Here is a 15,798-nt window from a genome sequence, read left to right on the forward strand (position 1 = left end):
ACAAAGATACCTCCCTTATGAAGATTATTTGCTTTATGTATTTGGATGGATGCATCCATTTATCCATTACTGTCAGTCTTGCACAGAAAGGAAAATGAATAAGCACTGGAAGACTGCAATATAAGGTGTATAAACAGATTGTTCTAAACCACATTTTCATGAGTATTCCTTACCGCTTCATATGCCAAGAGAAAGGAATAAAGTTTATATATTCATCTCTCAGCAAAGCCTCTTTCACTCCTGAAAATCTCTTCCACTGTGGAAAAGTAATTAAACTTAATCTTTGGTTTTATTCCCAGTGAAATAAGCATTACAGAATAGTTTTTCTTGCGATACTAACAATTATATGAAGAAAAGAAAATCATGTTTCATTAGCAAATTAATTTTTAAAAAAACATTCTAGTAATTATGTAAAATTTACCTATGGGAATATATTTACACGCACACATTCTGATTTCATGAACAGTGTATTTTCAACAATTACACCCCCTTTTTCTTCCCCTCCCTAACAGATTTCTCAAGGGCAATTGAACCGATATATTGACATTTCAGGGGATCTGTAGCAAACATCATAAACTCATGTCTGAGGGCTTAGCTTGCCATATTCCTGACAACGGATTACATAAATACACTACACCAAAACTGTTTGCAAATGTCACAGACAACCCCCTAATATGAAAAGGGCCCTTGGCTTAATGTAGAGCAATTCCTTGTGCACAAAGGCCTGATCTGCAGGGTACAAACACAAACTGGGCCTGACTGATGCTCCCTGAGCCCCTCTGGGACAGTCACCAGGGGGAAATGAAAGCAGGCAGTGATTTATAGGGATCATTCCTTGTTTTTCTGCATCAGATACCTTGAAAAAATACCACTTTCAATTCCACAGGGTATCAGAAAGACTATTTGGTGACAAGCCATCAGGTGTCTGGGAACTGAAGAGAGAACACTGGTTATACCGATACAGGTGATCCAGCAGCTCATCTCACTCAGCCCCTGCTTCCCAAACAATAAATCCATAAATTGTGCTCTCACTGGGGATCCAACACACACACTGGTCTAAAAGTTCTTCCATTCTGCCACATTTTAGAAACTCTAAGAATAAAAGTTTTTTCAGATGGTCTGCATTGTTGGCAAATATCTCAATCAAGCTCCCTTTTTAATGGCATTCAAGCTGAAAATGGCAAATTAAAGTCTTTCTCTTGAATACAGACTCTGAATTTCAGCAACTCTTGTTTGTTATCTGTTATAAACTCTATTGCTTTCATGACTTTATATAATATTTTTTCTAAGTAGAGAATTAAACTCATGTCACACAGGCCACACTAGTGTAGTTTTACATAATATGTTTTGCCATGCAGACAGGTTAAAGTGAGTAAGAAGCCCTTAAGTTCCTTTCAACACATCAAAGAAAGTCAGGAGTAGAAATAACCTCACTCTTTGTTAGAACTGTATGGCTTCAAAAACCTAATAAAGTGCCACAGTTGCATGCTATGCAGCTTCCAAATATATTATAAATACAATATGTATGATATATGAGATTATTTTGTTTGGTTTTTTTCAGTTCCATTAATCAGTTTCTATTCATTCTGTGAGCATATATTTAAATAAATAATTCCCTCTTCAGTTGTACATTTGAAATTCTAATTAAAAAAAAAAAATCCCTGAAAGTGATTTGGGGTATGAGAACTTGTCAACACAGAAAGCAGAGAATCCCATCTGCTCCAAGCCCTTGTGGGGTACCTGAAACCTGATTTCAGCTGTATGGAGAATGGAACTCGGAAAATTTCTCTCCCTGGAAATGTCGTGGGCTTTTCCAGTGTTCTGCCATTCCAACAAGGAGATCAGGTCTGGGAGCACTGGAGCTATTGCTGGGTGCAGTGGATTAACACACCATCAGGAGTCTCCTCTAGGGCCTTGCTCTGCAGCCCAGGAACAGTAACTGAGGGTTCTGGATCCTCCAGCTCCCGCATCCATCTGCCCTCACACACGGATTGCTCTGCCTGACCAGATGGCTTCTTACAAAACAACATGTTTAGAGCAATAGTGTTCAAAACACTTTCTGGTGCCACACTTCTTTTCTGTCAGAGACCTGCAGATGGTTCCCTTCCCCTACCTATAAGTTCTCCAAAACACATCTCCTGACTGGCTGTTATGCAATCTTCATATGCTGAGATTTGACTGCGAATATCTAAAGCTGGCAATTTTCCTAAAATAATCTCCATAAAGAGAAACTTAACAAGCAATTATAGATCAGCTAGTTTAAGTGCAGCTGTAGAATAAATATTACAAACTGTTTTGCAGGACTTAGTAGGCCAAAAAGTAAGCTTTGAAAGCCACAACTTCATTGCAGGGAACTGATGTAGATTTGGGCAAGGCAAGGGTGGTCTTGTTTAAGTTGTATCCTTTGACAATATTACTGCCACAGCAAACAAGGGTAATTAAGTGGACAACAATGCCTTAGGTTTATAATTGTCATGAAGTCTGATAGAAGAATCTATTAAGCAGAAGGTAAGGTGATTTAGTGGCCAGGAAACTGGCTCAAAAAGGGAAATTTTGTGAGAAGAACATTACACAGATCTATCAAAGGTATCTGTGGGGTGCATATATGGCACAGTGAGGTACCTGAAACAGTCCTGCACAACCATGCAATGAGTTGCTCTTATCATCCACATTTACCATTATACATTCATTCTAGTAGCTGTCAGAGGCAATTTTGTGTACTCTCACCTGCTCAGTAGCTTAAAAAATTACACCGAGAAAAGTATTATCTTCATAACAAATAAAAGTATTCACTTTGACTTTTTTTTTTTTTGGCCAGTCTGATGCTCTTTGATGACTTGGATGGTACATAAAAATATGTATTAGGATGTAATATAATTCTATACATTTGTGGACTTTTTATATTGAAAATTCTGTGCCCTTTTAGAAATGTTGTATTAATATTCAGGACTTTGACTGAAAAGGGCCAGAAAGGTACAGCTTTGGTAGTTCAAAATACATGCTGGAAGGTAGACACTGTCCTACAGCAGGGACAGTAAGAACATGGAGGAATCTGCACTTGCTCAACTCCCAACATTTCAGCACATTCTCAGCTATTGATTGCTGAGTTGCAAACCTCTCTGTGCTCTCCTCCTCTGAAAAAGTCAATTCCAGCAGAGTAATGGAGCAAATTGTTACAGACAGAGAAGATAACTAGGAAATAAAGTGCCCAGACATGTCTAGATCCATTTACTAGAAAATGCAGGATAATACATAGAAAATAAAACTCTTTTTCATTAAATTAGGTATATTATTGGAGCAGTTTTCTTAAAGGAATCCTACTCAAGCAATCATGACAGAAACTGGTTTATATTGTAAAAAGAAATAACTAGAACATTGCAAACAAGAGAATTAGACTTAGCTTCCTTTACAAATCATGTATACCTGTTAATGACAAAAATAAAATCTGAAACTGATAATTACTATTATTTGAAGGGAAGGAAGAAAGGAAATGCCCTGTAAGATTTCTTAGGTATTCAAGTAGAAGTATGTTTACAAGAAAAGTTTTTAACAAACCTGTAGAGATGTCAACCTCTTCCAAATGTAAACATTTTAAAGTTATTGTTTTATAACTGTTAGCAATCAGGTGCAGACCAGGAGGTTAATGGAGAGGTTTATATACATTGTTTTGTGCTTAACAATTTTCACAGTTATACTTAGCAACTCTTGATTATCATTTTGCATGAGAACTAAAACATGCACACTTGTTTTACCCAAGACTGAAGTCCAGCACCGTGGCATTGTACCTGGAGACAAACCCAACACAAACAGCACATTAACCCACCGCAGAGCTGCTGAACCACCAATGCATCTATCTCAGGCTCTCACTGAGACTTCATTTAACAAAGCCAGGCTGGTAAATGGAGTTGACAGGCAGACTTGGAGGCTCTGGGCGAGCCTGGCTGAGCTGTGCTCTGTGCACAGCCTGAGCAGCAACACAACTAAAGGACTGACAGAGCCACGGTGAATCAGAGCCACACTCAGATACAACCAGGACACGGCACCCAGAAGAGGAGCCTCTTGCTTTACCTCACAAATGGTTCTGTTTTGTTCACTTTCCTCTATTTTTCCCCAGAGTTCACACCTTAGGCCTAGAGTATGAGCACAGTAGCCTGCTACAGGTGATATCATAAATATCTGCATTTTAAATATCATTACAATTGCCATCTAGGTTTAATTTTGTGAGTATTCACATATGGCCCACACATGCACATTTCTCAATTTCATATATCCACTTACACTATACTGATAACAATAAACAGTGACAAGAGAGTTTTAGAACTGTACAAAGAAAATGTTTCCTACTGAAGAAACACAAACACAGATTCTAGGGTTTCAGGATAAACAGAGTACATAAATTGCTGCATGGAGGGATAAAAATGAACACAGAAATTACCTTAGAATCTATATGAGCAAAAATTGATTTAAAAGTATGAAGTTAAAGACAGAAGATGTTTACTTGTGCAATTTCCAAGTTTCTAGTATTTACAAAAAAAAAATCATCCGGAATTATGCTGAAGGCACTACACAAAAATACATTCAGGGTATGAAAAGGAGAGAATACAAGCTTATAGACCTGAGGATTAAAGGAAGGAAGACAAAGTTTTGTCCCAGTACCCACAGAACAGGTACAACAAACGACCACCAAGCTGGTCAGACTCCCAACACAGAGGAATCTCCTCTTGCCAGTCATTTACTTTGCCCTACACATGGAGTAACAACTGAATGCAGAGCGTTCTTTGCACCAGACCTTCTCACCCCAAGATTCTATGTGGAGTTGAAACTTTACACACAATAAGAATATTCTAAAATACCAGCATAATCACCCATGTATATTTTTTTTCAAGGCTTTTTTCAAAAGACAAAATACCTTCTACATAATGTTTGAGTAAAAAGTCTGTGCCTATGGTGAACCTCTTCTTTTGTTTCTAGTTCAGCTACCACTGCCATTTCAAAAAATGAGAGCAAAACCCAATCACTTCTAAAGAAATGGCTTCTTTTGTGTGTGCAAAAAATCCATTAAAGGAAAATAAATCCCTTGAGTATTACCATATTGTCTTTTTTACTTTCTTTACCACCATCTTCCCTTTTTCACCTCATTTCCACATACATTCTCTTCATTTAGTCCAAACTGTTCCGTTCAGTCTCTTGATTGTTACACTTCACAGCACTCCTTTGCTCTCACTCTACTCATTTATTCCTGCATTCCCTACCTTCTCCAGTTTTTCTTCCTTTAATAATTCCCATCAACAGCCAGGACACTATCAGCCAATCCTTTCCCAGCTGTTGTTTGCTCCTCTTTATGCCTAATTCTTCTCTCAACAAACTGCTGTGCTGAGTTGATTCTACAGAGCTGAGTCAAACCTCTATTGCCCAGGGATCATCATTCCCACAGCTCCCCATGTAAACCAATTCTCTCTCCCTTCTCTTCTCTGCATTGACAATCTCCAAATCAAGTTATCTCTTTAAACCAATTCACCTACTTCATGTTTCAGTTTGCCCTCCTTTCACATTTTCTTTATTGCAATATAAACCTCAATTCCCTCTTGAGGTTTTCAGCCACCCAGCCCTCGATCAGAGCGTGACACTGGACTGCCCAAGCTCTGTGAGGAAACCCTACTGAATATTTGACACATTTTTATTCCATTGTTCTACCTTCCAAAATATATTTTGTGAAAAATTCCAGTTTTCAGCACATTTCTCTGGGCTGAAAACTTCACTCAGAACTTCTTCCTGAACAAGTCACTCCAGTTAAAAGAACAGCTCTGGTGAACAACTGCCTACTGTTGCAATCTGGACTTCTCTGGTTTTATGCACTGCTGATAAATTAATTTAAACTAAATTAAAATTAAATTTAAAAAAAATCCCTAACACATTATGATAATTACATATTCTTGGGTTAAATTCTATTCCTCTATGTCACTAATTAAATATATTAACCAGTGCTGATAGACAGTAAGAAGAGAATAAAGACAGGATATTGGTAGAAAACCACAATGCTTACAAGAAACGTGCAGTAATTCTGTATTTCAATGTCAGGTACAGCTATCATATGGATAGCCTGACAAGAACATCTTTATTCTTTTATTCACTTCAGAAAATCATGCCACACTACAAAGAAAAGGTCTTAAGATGGCTGTCAACAATGCTGAAAGTAAAAAATAATAAACTGATTGTTCATACCTTATTCCACAGTAAAGTGCTTTCATGCTATCAAGAATGAGGACAGTACTTTGAAGTCCTGAACACTTAACTATATTAACATTTCCAGCATTCCTCTTTTCATAGTCAGGATGCAAAAATTTGTTCCAGATCCAAAACTGGCACAAGGAGCTTTAAAAAATATTGGATCCACTGTTTATAAGTTAGGTATGGACAAAATAGAAACAGGATTTTTTGTGTGTGTGTGTGTTTATAATTAGAAACGTTTCTGATTTAGCTAGCCAAATCCACCTTGGCAAATCCTTGCCAGACAGGCCAATGTGCAGGAAGGTGCTGACAGGAATGGGGTGGCTTTGTGGATGGGCAATAGAAAATGAACTGATTCACATTTAGACTCTAAGCTTTCAGCTTAGAGTGTTCTTGTATGCATTCTTTCATGTATGCATTCTTGTATGTATTCTTTCAGCACAATGGCTAAATATATAAAAAACTTACCAGTTACCTCTTTCCACTAAACTAACAAATGGTTGCCCCCTTTGTTTTAAATATCTGTCTTGCTCTACAAACTGACTTCATGTCTGTGCAAGACATATTTGGGAATGGATGATATTTATATTTTACATTTTCTGGTCTTAATGAGCATGATTCTTAGCTATAAGGCTATTGTTTGCTGTAAAAATCCCAGCAGAGAAAACTGAAAATGTGAATTTAAAATAAGTGCTGGGAACTGTAAGACAAAAAAAAAAAAAAAACCACAGAGATGGCAGAGATTATATTTTTCTGGTCCAATTTCATGTTGTTTGCCAAGTAAAGAAAATAATTACAAATGTATTCTCCCTATTTTGCCCAACCTCAAAATTGAAACTTTCTCTCCTGGCTCTAGAGCCCATTTTTTGCTACCAATTTCAGAAACACCTGCTGCAGTACAGAAATGCCTGAATATATAAAGAGTTCACTTTTTAACAAGGGAGTGCATGTGACTTGCCTGTAACCAAGGAAACAGGATCACTGCTGTAATGACACAAAACTTTAACTGGCTGTGTGTTCTGTTATGAGAAAAATCTTAACCTCTTCTTGCACTGCTACAAATTTAAGCATGTTGGGGACATAAACTGCACAGTTTAGAAACCCTGTCTCTGTGAGGATTTGCTGAGTTTGTTGGTAAGCAGGAAAAGAGTAAGACTGAAAGAAGAAGTAAATGCTACTGGGAATGACAAATCTCTCAGAATGATCTTTCATTACAAAGCCTGTTGTTAACTGGGGGAGAAAATGATAGAAAGTGATGATGGAATTCATGGGGCCCTATGAAAAAAAACATTCCAAAGCATCCTGGATCCAGCCAATTCCTTGCAAAAGACAGATGGGAGTCAAACATCAGAAAAAGCAGAGCACAGTTAAAAGCTCCTTCTGTACAGAACTGGTTTGCTGTAACACTGACCATGGTTTTTTCAACATAACCCCCATCTGCTTTACAGGCTGTGTGTTTATAGGGGAAACCAGTATACACCAGTGAGCTGCCAACAGCAACACAGGAAGTGCTTTTTGACTGTTCCTGTCAATCTACTTGCTTCACGGTTTTGCCCCATTTTTTCAAACCATGCAAAGGAGAACATTTCTTGTACATTTCTACACATGCAAAAGAAATCTCATACCATGGCCTCTCCCTCATTTGTTTCAACAATTTTAGACACAATCCTTATTTTCTCAGGCAGCATTAAACATGAGTTTATTCTGAAGCAACTGTAAAAGATCACCAGTCCTCAAATGCTTCCAATGGTGACTAGAGAGTAATTCTAGTTCAGTATACACTAAATTATTCTTCTCATAAGCACTGTAAAGGTCACTTTGAATATAAAGAAGCATGACAAAAATCTACTTTATGGAAATAACACTCATAAATACCTACTTGTGAGGCCTGTTGAACAATTCATAGCAATTAACTTTGCAAAGCAAATCTCACTGTCTTTATTGAGATGGTAATTAGTCTAAGTCATAGTATTAGAAAGTGAAGTTGATTTTTGTTTTAATGGCAAGACTCAATAATGAGGCAATAAATATAATACATAAACTCCTTCAGCATTATGGAGCTGCTGTATGACACCAGGTTGGTTGAGCACCACACCAAGCCAAACCACCTTTTCTTTGAGGGGTCTTAATCCTGGAACACCACAAGACTGAGATGTTTCATTAGGGTGAGCTTAGAGGGATGTGTCTCTGTAATAATTTCAATATTACCCATCTGCAGGACAAAGTGTTTTCAATTGTACTTTTACTGGATACTGAAACACTTCTGACTCAGTAGTGCCTTAAAAGTGAAACACTGAGAAAATGCAAGTGAGAGTAACAAACTGGGATCAAAAGAAAGAAAACTTGTGGGCAGGAGTCAAGAGACATAAACAGATTCTTTCACCTGAATAAAACTAAATTACATTGGGCACTGCTGACAAATTTCTTTTAAAGAAACAACTGATAGGAAAAGAAATACAACCTATAGAAATGCAGATGAGAGAAACAAATAACTAAGAAAACCACACAGAGTTTGGATATTTCATTGCTCTGATCACAAACCAGATGAAGGAGCTTTTCCCACTATGGTATTTTTAATGGCATCTCTGTACTGCAAACTGTCCCTTGGGATCAATAGAGAGAAGGGTAATCAAAATTTCCTGCCAGTACAGATACATTGTTCCTCCCAGCATCTTCCAAAATTATTTCAAGGCAGTGCTTTTCCATACACACACGCAACATAAGTGTGCTGGAAAAATCCTCAAAGATAAGCAAAGATTTGCTCAGTTATGTACTCAAGTCAAAACAGAGCTTCCTTAACTCTTCTGCAATGTCTTTCCCACACGAATAAAACTATGCTAGAATTTTGCATTATGAACACAATCACCTTCCACAGGTAATTTTTTCCCTAGCTCAGTTCATAGATTTTAGCATTTATTCTGACCATTTAAAAAGACAAACCACTGGTAATAAAGTAAGAAATAATTTTGCAAATCTTCAGAATTAAATCAGAGGATGCAGGACAGTTCTTTACCACATGGAAAGGAGCAGCAGAGCTGCAACAACTGCTCCCTGACAGACTTGAATAATCCCTGGGAAAGTGTGTCAGTTTTTAATGTCCTGTACAAAGCTTGAATTATTTCACAAATAGCCTGTCAAACCCCAGGCAGATCACTTGTAAAATGAAAAACTACACTCATAACACCATCTTCCCTTGTTTGGATAAAACTAGCTTTATAAAGCCACATGCTTCTAGTTAGCCTGAAGTACCAGTATTTATCCATAGTTCCTTCCCATATATATACCATCTTCCTTTTAACACTAAGCATCTCATGCCTCTCTCTTCCTGCATTTTCTTGCCCTCTTTATCACTGTTTCTATTCTTCCTGATATATTTTTTCCTTCCTCTTTTTTCCTCTAACATTCATAAACCCTCTCAACTACCCAGAGCGGGGAAAAGGAAAATTTAAGATGTTTGTAGAATGCCATTAATACACATTTTCAGTGCCAATACGTGCCAAAACACAAAATAAAAGACAGTGCAACATGCAATTCTTGCAGAAGGAAAAGAGATGAAAGTATGAATTTTCATATGCTTTGACCAAACAATTTTTGCCCTACTTCTTCACATTTCACTCAGATCAAAACAGGCAGGCTGCTTTTTTTAAGTCTGATGTCAAGCATCATAGGTTATGAAAGACTAAAACCAAAACTGTCAGTTACAAAGTGAGGAATGCAGAAACCAAGAATAACAGTGAGACAACTCTATGTTTGTTAACAACAATCCGCTCAAATGCAAATATTTTAATTTTATCATCAACAAAAACTCCACAGGAGAATATCACCTTTTTGCAATAAAACTTCCTGCATTATCTAAACATGCTCATTGAATTCGAGGTATCTAAGATATTTTTGCTTCAACAATCATCAGTGCTTGGCAACACAGTTCTATTGAAAGATAAATATTGTGTAATGTCTCTACATAGTTTTATAAGTAGATCAATCAATTAACATAGCAAAAAATTGGTTTCATTAGCATGTTTCAGGCATTAGGAGGTGCTTTACTAATTAAAAGTCCCACACATAAGCAAATGCTATTTCCAGTTTGTAGATGTAAATTTTATGAGGTACTGAAGTCATTCAGTGCCAAGTTGATAACACAAGCTGCCACTTCAGAGGATGCAATCCAGCACAAATCTGGCCACTGGCCACAGCACTTTGGGACTCATCAGCTGAATGCTGCCATTTACCCCAGTAGAAGGCACAGATATGTACCCTGAGCGCTGGAAGAAGTGCCACCACCAACTCAGTTTTGAGAAATTAAGATATTCAGAATTCTATTTAAAACTTCCTTCCTTTGCAGCAGTATTGTTTTACAGTATTTCAGGGATTGCTTGTTTGCTTTTCATCTCATTGTTTACCTGAAGGTACAAAACCAGCAGAACACCTGGCGCCTCTGGCTTCATATGTAAATATATTCATGTCTGTGTATTCAAAGATCTTATTTAAAATAATACTCTACAGATGTTTCTGTGAGGAGGTTTTAGTTCATTCTTTACACTAAAACAGTGCCACATCTGCTGTACATGACCTGTCCCTCATGGAGAAATGAAGCTATTGGATGGAACAGAACTGATACACTAGTCTGTAGTTAGCTTTAGGTCTGAGTAAATAGTTTCATCCCTCTAAAACATCCCAAAACTAACTTTGAAAGGGTCCATTGCCAATGTCTTTAAAATGATTCAGAGATACAACATCCACAGGCACCTCACAGTAATTTTCCTAAAAGATTTATTTCCTTTATACTTGATTATAATACTAGCAATGGTATCGTACAGAATTTAATGTTCTTTTTACCTCTCATACCTTTAATATACACATTTAAATGTTCTCAATGACACACTGATGAGTGCAACTGAAACAGAGATGATAAAAAAAAAACCTCAAATCCAATCCACACCAAGTTCTTGAACCCATTAAGAACAATGATCTATTCTTCCAAAATAGTTTCACTTTGTTGTCTGCAAAACCAAAAGCAGATCCTTGGCTTTACACATTGCTCAGTGCTAAATAAATCTTGGAGGAGTATTCCCGGGACAACATTTTTTTTGAATGACTTATTGGTTGGCACTGGAGTTTGCCTGTCAGGTGGCACCTCTGTCATGACTTTACCTTCCAGGAGGGGAGAAGTATTTTAGAAAATGAGAAAGAGGTAGAAATTTTGATTATTTTTTTTTTCACTTCAATTTAACTTCGTGACTCAAAGACAACTGACACAAAACACGTAAGAACACAACTTCTGCTAACAAATATGCTGCCAGTAATGTCACCCAGGGAAATGAAGACAACATATTTTTTAGAAAATTACAGTCCTCTAATCATCCTGGAGAACTGATGACTCCTTTGGTGTTCAAATACATCCCGCAGACAGCAGAACCTGCTGATGATTTACTGAGCAGATTCTCTGCTTTTCTTAAAGCCTATTTTTGAGCAGCTACCACAAGAGAATAAATGTCCAGTTCTGCAGCTCAGCAGAACATGTAATTGTTATTTAGAAATTGTTGTAACTTGTAGTTGTGGCCTAGAATATGAGATAAAGAAGTACTCAGCACAGTCATCTGTGAAAATATTCACAAAACTGTGTTTATACCATTCTTGCATATATTTTAATCCAAACATTTGCATGGCCAATGCAAAAGAACCAGTAAAGTGGCACTATTCTTATTTGATCAGCTCTGCAGAACCACAAATTGCAGTATGTACTTTAGTAGTTTCCCACTGTTTAGACTTTGTTAACACAGAACATTCTGTGACCAGCTGTATATTTGGCCAACACTTCTTTGTGCAGGGTTTATGTAACACACAACTCAGGTTAAGATTGCAGGTCAAGATTTTGGAGAATTATAGATTTACAGACTCTTTGAAGTTGGAAGGCACCTCTGGAGATCACTAAGCCAATCCCCACACCAGGTTGAAATCTTTATCTTTTAAAAAATGAGGGCAATTGATACAGAAACCAGAGACAGACAAATGGACCATCACAACATTTGAGAGATTCTTTTCCCATGCGTTTACAGCTTTTAGCTTTTTACCTACTTGAAATCATATTGCCTATGGTGGTGATTTATGTTGAAGACTCAATTATATGGTCCAAAGAATTGTGATGCTCGTTGCCAAAGATCCCTCTTGTTCTTATATATGTATTTACAAAGAGCTAAGGTGTGTGATATTTTTCATATTGATAAAAATGTGATTAAAACACAAGTGTACTTGTTATAACAAGTTTTGTTTATCCATAATGTACCAATCACGAGTGCAAATAAATGTTAATTTAAGTAAGTATTAACAGACAGGCCTTCACCAGCTAGCAGATGTAGCAATCTAATTCAGCAGTGCCAAATCTTGATTTAGGTTTTGCTCCACACGGACTGGAAAATTTATCCTGTGATGTCGGTCTTATTATTACAAAGAATTAGTCATTCAGCATGTAAACACACAAATTAGCAGAGCCAGAATCTATTTTTTACATTAAGACATGAAAGTGGACTATAAAGGAAAATCTTTGACCAATCCTGTGATTGAGCTAATAAAGTATTAAAACTGAAAAATATACAAACTGAGATTATAAGCAATAAAGACTGAGGAAAGAAAGGGCACATTAATGACAGTTCACAGCATTAAGATTCAAAACAAATTACATTTCCATGATTAACCACCAGCATTTGATACAATAATGAAAAGAAATGCCAGCAAACTGATTCATGTTATTGTACTGCAAACTGTTAACTGAGTTTCAAAATAAAAGCAATTTCATCCTTTATAACAGTGGCAGGCTATTTCAGACAGATCAATTAAAATGTTTTGCCTCATCAGATCTGTGCCTGATTGTACAGAATCACTGCACTTGGAAGGGAGAAATCCCCAAAGGAACAACCTCACAACAAAAATGTTCAGCAATATTCATTCTAGCATTAAATTATCAGTGGATTCAGTCTTAGAGACATTCATCTTATGTTCTGTTCATCATAATCATATTCTAAGACCAAAACCAGATCTTAAAAGTGATTAATTAAAACTGACCCCGTAATTTCTATCTATAGGAAGCCTAACCAGACATAACCTTTATGGGATTTTTCATTTTCACACTGAATTGTGGTCATTTCATTTTGCAGTCAGAAGAAACTCTTTAAGACCAGATAATTATTTTTATATTTTATATTTCATTGCTTCCTAATAGACAGATCTAATGCCCTAGAGACTTTTTATGCATATTAAGACTGTAATTTTCCCCCCAGACTGAGGTATCACTATTCCCTACAGCACAGTCCTATGACTAATATCTCAGTGTTTTGTAACTACTCTTTCATTGATAAAGATTCAATCAACTGTACATACATTTGTGCTGCAAAGGACAAATTAAATATACCAGTATTATTATATGTATTTACAGTGTTTCATAGTAAAGTACTATTAAACAAAATACTATTAAAACTAACAGAAGAATCGTAGGTATGGTACAAAGGTTACAACTGGTTAATGTAATATACACTTCAGAGTCCAACATGTTCAAGATCTCCTGTTGATGAAGCTCAAAATCCATTAAGGAAGGACAAAACTGGAGAAGTTGGCAATATGAAGTGGAACTGAAATGCATTTTCTTTTGGATGTCTTTTCTAAATCACCAACAGTGCCAGGTCATGGCAGAAAATAAAGGACAAAGTTCAAATAATAGCCTAGAAATGATGATACTTTCAGACAATGATAGAAGGAGCACATCTTAGAAAAGTTCTTTGTATTAATTTAATATTGCTGCTCTAGCTGCAGAAGAAGAGTCTGATCTCTCAGTAGAAAAATGCATTAAAAAGCCATTTTGTCTGCTGCTGTAGATGAGGTATATAGTTATTTTGCTCAACAGCTTAATTTTTCCAGAATCCCACTAGTATTCCCAGAGAGAATGCTGAAACATCTACTATATGAGAAAAAATTCTAAGGAAATAATTCACAGGTACAAAAAGAACCTCTTTGCCATATCACAGATTATTCTTGAATCCACTCTAGTGCATTGCTTCGTGCAATGTGTTGAGAATTATGAAACTGCAAAGTGCAAAAAATTGTGATGCTTGTTGCCAAAGATCCCTCCTGTTCTTATGTATGTGTTTACAAAGAGCCGATGTGTATAGTAAAATACTATTAAACCAAAATATTATGAAATTTAACACCACTTACAAAAACAAATTTTCATTAATATTATTTCTTAAATAGTTCTAAATATCATTTACAAATACATAAAGAACGATATTTAAAGCAGAAAGGGAAGATTTTACCAGATTATATCCCTTGTGTGATTGTGTATCTAAGGGTTTCTTTTGAGATTCTTAACAAATGACTGTGTTAAACTGTATCAGGACACAGTCAACTTTAACATTAATGAAATCAGAACATGAGTCAGCAGATTGTAAAATTCAGCTAGAAAGAGTTCAACAACTTGAATTTTTAATTTGGTCAGTAAGTACCTTAATAGTACTCTACCCTCAGTCCCCAAAATAAATTTAAAAACAATACAAAGCCCACACAAACAGAAGCAAAACAACACTAAAAAAAGACCAAATAAAAGAAAATGAAGACACCTAGTGTTTGAAGAGTGCAGGCAGATGCAGGTTTTGAAGTCACTGAGATATTTCTGAAAGCTTTACACTGGGATTTTTATTCAAAGTCACCATTTAAATAAACAAAAAATACTCCACATGCCATATATTCCTTTAAATATAAAAAAAGCACTTACAATTAGAACAGAAGACTTCTATTTAAAAAACCCCGCAGTTTTAAAGAGTTTGGAGATGTTGGCATTATATTTTAAATTATTTGTGATGAAAAAAGCTTAATATTTTCTTGAGTACTTGACAGATACTTACACAAAAAAGGGCATCAGCTGAATAAGTGTCTCTTTTTTGGGATTGGCTGTGAATTCTGGCACAGTTTGAATAATTTTGTTCATTACGTTCCTTAGGTAATTTTGTAGCTGCTTGCGTCGCTCTTCTACAAACTTTGCATCCTAAAAATAGAGAGGAAAAAACATAAATGGCACAAAGAACATCTTTTTCAATTCTATAATGTAACTGAACAGTCCCAATAAGCACAAAAATTCATCTTTTGATGATGTCTCTTTATTATGTCTATATAAGTATGTTGGCAAGAGGCAAAAAACCCTCGACTCTGTCCTCAGAAATAAAGGAAAATCAAGAATCCTGATAAAAACCTGTTTCACAAAAACGTCCACTGCCAGGATGCTGAATCCTCTCCTTGGCAGAACCTGTCTCCTGTGGACCATAAACCACTGCAATCTCAACGGGCAGTGCAGAGCAGCAGCACAGAGGCAGTGGCACAACAACTGATGCCATTTTTTGAGATCCAGAATTACCAGTCTCTGCAGGAGGAAATGTTGACTTACTCCCACAACTTCCTCACAACTCATATTTTTCAGTTGTTGGGTGCACAAACTCTAGAATGGATGAATAATTCTCCAGCACTTTCATTATTGTCAATAAATTAATATTTTGTGATGGAGTTTATATGATTGCTTTTTTAAATATT

At 36.3% G+C, this 15,798-nt stretch overlaps 1 long non-coding RNA gene across 1 annotated transcript in view; it reads right to left on the minus strand.

Moving 5' to 3' along the window:
- Positions 1 to 15,255, minus strand: part of LOC108494468 — a 30,892-nt gene extending 15,637 nt beyond the window's left edge. Inside the window, exon 1 of the long non-coding RNA XR_001873858.1 lies at positions 15,120 to 15,255. This is a non-coding gene — a long non-coding RNA (uncharacterized LOC108494468). The remainder of the gene's footprint in view (positions 1 to 15,119) is intronic.
- Between the last annotated feature and the right edge of the window lie 543 nt (positions 15,256 to 15,798).

Source organism: Lepidothrix coronata, unplaced genomic scaffold (assembly GCF_001604755.1).
Source record: "Lepidothrix coronata isolate B3197 unplaced genomic scaffold, Lepidothrix_coronata-1.0 Scaffold24, whole genome shotgun sequence".
NCBI classification, from domain to species: Eukaryota; Metazoa; Chordata; class Aves; order Passeriformes; family Pipridae; genus Lepidothrix; species Lepidothrix coronata.